This window comes from Coptis chinensis, chromosome 6 (genome assembly GCF_015680905.1).
Source record: "Coptis chinensis isolate HL-2020 chromosome 6, ASM1568090v1, whole genome shotgun sequence".
NCBI classification, from domain to species: Eukaryota; Viridiplantae; Streptophyta; class Magnoliopsida; order Ranunculales; family Ranunculaceae; genus Coptis; species Coptis chinensis.
In genome coordinates, this window is record NC_141461.1 from 40300187 (window position 1) to 40306186 (window position 6000).

Below are 6000 nucleotides of genomic sequence, written 5' to 3' on the forward strand. Positions count from 1 at the left end.
CCAACTGGACAAAGCTGTCCTTGTTTGTTCATTCTTTAATGGTCTTTTCGATCATCAAAAAAGAAACTCTTGATATAATGAACGGAGGTTGCTTCATGGACAAAGGAGCTAAGCTTATACTTTTCTTGAAAAACAAGCGAAAAAAGGTACACACTGGGGTAACACTGAGTCGTCTAGATCATCAAAGGATACTGTTACAAAAGCCACATCTATTTTTGAGGTAAAACCCGATCCCGAAATAAAAAATTTGATAGAATCCCTAACTAAAAAAGTAGATGCCCTTGCAGTTCAAGTAAACGATCAACTACCAAAACCAGTCATGAACGTTGACACCGCTCCTTGTGTCCTTTGTCTTAGTCCTGACCATCCTGATGCATATTGTCCCTTGTTATATGCTTCCCCTACTCAACAATCGGAGGAGGCATGTGCATTTAACATTCCCAATGCACCGTGGAGACAACATCCGAATTTCGCTTGGCGCCAAAATAACCAACAAATGGGGGCTCCTCCAGGTTTCGCTAATCCACCTGTTCGGCCTACCAACAATTTTATTCCATACCAACAAGGTCAATTTCAAAATAATTCCAATGCTAACTATCAAACCAGCCACAGCCTTGTTCCTGCTAATCCAGATTCAAACTATAATCACCAACTTTTAAGCAATAATCGAGAACTACTACCTGTTGCACAACCTGCGCCAACCATTACGGATAGGACAAATGAGACTTTCTTGGCTTACATGAACCAACAGTCTCAAATTTTAACGTCTATCCAACAATCACTTCAAAGAATTGGCGCAAGAAAAGAGTCGAAGGCGTGTTTCCGCGACAAGCAGGTTCCAAACCCTAAACCAGCAAGAAACGACCTTTGAACTCACCAATGCCCTCGGTACAAGCACCCCCAACCAAGGTGAGGTGCATGCAATCACTACTCTACGATCCGGAAAAATTGTGGACAATCGACACATTATGCGGATGATCAACCAAAGGAAAAAGAGGGTTCCAAGGAATCTATTTCTAATAATGAACCTACGAAAGATTCCCCAGATCCAACAAAGTCAACACCTCCGAATGTAGGAAACAAGCAAGTAGACCCCTTTGCCAAATTCCGCCCTAAGGCACCGTTTCCTGCATGCTTGGCAAAGAATAAACCTGATGAGAATTTTGCTGAAATTCGAGAGACTTTTCAAAATTTAACAATCAACTTACCTTTTCTCGATGCCTTAAAACTATTACCAAAACATGCAAAATTTCTGAAAGATATGTGCACCACAAAAAGGAGAACTTATGTTCCTCAACAAGCGTTCCTCACTGAACAATTTCCCTCCATCACCGAACACAATGGTATAGTAAAATACAAGGACCCTGGTAGACCAACGGTTCCATGCACCTTAGGTGACAAATACACGGCTACTGCACTACTAGACCTAGGAGCTAGTGTGAACTTACTTCCATATTATTTATTTAAACAACTAGGTCTTCATGAGCTCAAACCTACCACCATGACTCTATAGTTAGCAAATCGTTCCATAAAGTATCCAAAATGAATTGTGGAAAACGTCCTTGTAAAAGTCCAAGATTTCTTCTATCCTGCAGACTTTGTTATTTTGGATACAGAAGTTGCATGTGATTCCATTCCTATCATCTTAGGACGTCTGTTCCTCACCACTGCTAATGCTCTTATTAACTGTAGAGATGGTTCCATGACCATGTCCTTCGGAAATCTTTCGGTCGAGGTGAATGTGTTCAAGTTGATGAAACAACTTCCGAGCGACATTGATGGTGAGGTCAATTGGGGTTGACAAAGATTCCGCAAAGAGTATTTCATAAACTCTTTTCCCGAAGATGAAGTGTACCAATTTCTTTCCTTTAGCTTAATCTGAGTTTGAGGGCGATGATTATACACAAGAAGTAAATGAGTTATTAGAGTCGATTACCATTATTTTAACCCTACAACAGTTGATGTCAAGTAACTTGGATGATCATCAACTGCTTTTACTACATGGATGATGACCTTCCTCAAGAATCTTTAATACCCACTCAGCCCCCCCCCTGAATTAAAACCTCTTCCTTCGAATTAAAATACGCATGACTTTGATGCCGATGGTCGCCACCCGATTATTATTTCTTCACAATTAACTGACGATCGTGAAGCTCGTTTAATTAATGTCATTCAACAACATCGTTCTGCTATTGGATGGTCCCTCGATGGCATTGAACCTAATGTGTGCACCCATCGCATACACTTGGAAGAAAATGCTAAGACATCGCGGAACCACAAAGATCGCCTAAACCCTACCATGAAAGATGTGGTCCGAGAGGAAGTGTTAAAATTACTAGATGCTGGTATTATTTACCCTATCTCGATAGTGTTTGGGTGAGTCCCGTATTAACGAAGTTCCAAAGAAATCGGCATTACGGTTGTCTTTGCGAAATGATAAAGATGAATGCATTTCCGCCAGATCCCAAGAAATGGTGAATATGCATTGACTATCGCAAACTTAATGCCGTCACTCATAAGGATCACTTTCCACCTCCATTCATCGATCAAATGCTTGAACGTTTAGCCGGTCATGCCTATTACTGCTTTCTTGATGGTTATTTAGGTTATTTTCAGATAGTCATAGACCTCGCCGATCAAGAAAAAGACAACGCTCAATTGGTCCATTTGGTACATTTGCATATAGACGAATGCCTTTCGGCCTTTGCAATGCACCTAGTACTTTCCAACGCTGCATGCTTCATATTTTCAGTGATATGGTTGAACGGTTTATGGAAATATTCATGGACGACTTCTCAATTTATAGAGATTCTTTCGATAGCTGTCTATCAAATCTTGAAAAGGTCTTTACACGTTGTGAAGAGAAAAACCTTGTTCTTAATTGGGAAAAATGCCATTTCATGGTTACTAAAGGAATAGTTTTAGGACACATCGTTTCAAAGGACGGAATTGAAGTCGACAAAGCTAAGATAGAAAAAATTGCTTCACTTCCTATACCAAAAACAGTTTGAGACATTCACAAGATTTCTTAGGACACTTGAGGTTTCTATAGGAGATTTATTCAAGATTTTCAAAGGTTGCTAGACCTTTAACCAATCTCCTACTTAAAGATGCCATTTTTATTTATTTCGCCAGTTGCAAACAAGCCTTTGAGATATTAAAAACCGCATTAACTACCGCTCCCATAATTCAACCACCTGATTGGTCTAAACCTTTTGAATTAATGTGTGACGCGAGCGACTATGTTATAGGAGCTGTACTAGGGCAACGCCGAGAAGATAAGCCAGTTGTCATTTACTATGCAAGTAAAACCCTTAATGAAGCTCAACGTAACTATACCACCACTGAGAAAGAGTTTCTCGCCGTTATATATGCGTTAGATAAGTTTCGTCCTTACCTAGTGGGTTCTCCAACTATTGTCTACACTGACCATGCGGCACTTCGTTATCTATTAGCGAAAAAAGATGCAAAACAAAGGTTGATCCGATGGATTCTCCTTTTGCAAGAGTTTACTCTCGAAATTAGAGATAAAAAAGGTAGCGAAAATGTGGTTGCAGACCATTTATCAAGACTTGTCAATGATGTTGATACTGATACCGAACCTATCTGTGATTCCTTTCCAGATGAACACTTGTACTCTATTTTTTCGTCCCCTTGGTACGCAGACATAGTAAATTACTTAGTTACCGAGGAAGTCCCTTTATCTTGGTCTCAGAATGACCGGAAAAAGTTTTTATCCATTGCGGAAATTCTATTTCGGGATGATCCCTACCTCTTCAAGTATTGTTCGGACTAACTAATCCATTTGTTGCATTCCCGACCGGGAACACAATGATGTGTTATCCTTCTGCCATGAACAATCTTGTGGTGGTCATTTTAGTGGTAAGAAAACTGCGGCCAAGGTTCTACAATGTGGTTTTTATTGGCCAACACTGTTTAGAGATGCACATGAGCATTGCAAAGCATGCAATCGCCTGCCAGTTAGGTCGCATTACTCAACGCAATATGATGCCCTTAAATCCCATTCTAATTGTGGAAATCTTTGATGTATGGGGCATCGACTTCATGGGTCCATTTCCAAATTCTCATGGCTTCCTATACATACTTGTAGCAGTTGACTATGTGTCAAAATGGATTGAGGCATTGGCATGTCGTGCTAACGATCATAAAACGATCATTTTGTTCGTAAAAGAAAATATTTTCTCTCGATTTGGTGTTCCAAAAGCTATAATTAGTGACGGGGGAAAACATTTCTGCAATAAAATTTTTGAATCGTTAGTAAAGAAATATGGAGTCACACACAAAGTGGCAACTCCGTATCATCCTCAAACCAGTGGTCAAGTAGAAGTCTATAATCGAGAAATCAAATCCATTTTGGAAAAAACTGTCAATCCATCTAGGAAAGACTGGTCTCTACGATTATCTGATGCCTTGTGGGCATATAGAACAGCTTTTAAGACACCTATAGGGATGTCTCTATATCGCCTCGTTTTTGGAAAACATTGTCATCTGCCGGTTGAACTTGAACACCGTGCTCTATGGGCCATCAAAAGCCTCAATTATAACACTAACGTGGCAGGTCGAAAAGAGAAAATTGCAGTTAAATGAGCTTGAGGAAATTCGGAGTGATGCCTATGATCTCTCGAAATCCTATAAAGCCAACATGAAAAGAGTGCATGACAAGCTCATATTGAGAAAAGAATTCAAAGTCGGTCAAAAAGTTTTGATGTACAACTCAAGATTACACATTTTTCCAGGAAAATTAAAAACTCGATGGTCTGGTCCTTTCACTGTCTCTGCTGTCACCCCTTATGGGGCTATCTCTGTGAAAAACGTAAATAATGGTAGCGAATTTCAAGTAAATGGCCAGCGCCTTAAACATTATCATGAGTTGCGCTCTCCAGATGTCGAAGAGACTCTTCTCAATGATCTAGTCTACACAGACTAATAGATTCGCTAGTGTACTTCTTTCCATGTATTTAAATAGGAAAAGTATGCCATTAGGGTAGCCGGGCCCTCTTCTATTTTCTTTTCTAAAAATCCTTAGAGTGTGTGGGTTGAACCGGAACCTTAGTCCACAAAACTCTACTTTAACCGAACTGAGTATAAATGTCTTCTGATAATCGAGCAAACGTGCCTTCAGAACTGTCAAGCTCCTTTCTGTCCAGGTCTTGATCTTCTATCCGAGATGAGTCGGTATAAGGTATATTATTGTCTGACACCAGCTCAGCAGGATAAACTTCATCGTCGTCCCGTTATTCCCACAGGTTGGGAATCGTCTTGAGGATCTGACGTTAAAAGACTCACAATCGTCTTGAGGATCTGACGTTAAAAGACTCACAATCGTCTTGAGGATCTGACGTTAAAAAACTCACATTCGTCTTGAGGATCTGACGTAAAAAGACTCAACATGTATATACTCGTTTTTTTTTTAATTATTAGCACCCAGCATGGTGCCCAAAGAGAGTCGTGATATGCACCATCGGATATTTCCTAGTTCATACGGGCAATGGATTCCACCAGGCCAACCCCGATCAGTTTTCTATGTGACTCGCTTTGGCGGTTTGAGGCTATACCATATGTACTAAGGGTAATATTATTATTAGACCATTGCACATTGGTCAGGGATGGTACCGTCCTGAACCCTAGGCCCCTAAAACATAAAGGATAAGCCATAGTCTGGCTGGATTGGGTTCGCCCAGAGTCGACATGAAAGTTGCCTGAGTTAAGCTGTTTTGATGTGTTGTTTTATTTGGACTTCCGGTGTTGTTAACACGTTCTTCTCGACTTGTACATTTGTATATAAAAGTGTAAATAAATAAAACAAAAAAAAAAAAAAAAAAATTGTTTGAATGTGATTTTTTTCATATTCTAGTGGATGGCAATTTTAATGCCGATCGTTTTGATATCTCATCCGTTCAATTTGGAGTTGAAACGAATTGAATTTCCACGTTTGAAATTTCGAACATTTCGGGACATAAGGGGAATTTCTGTTATTCA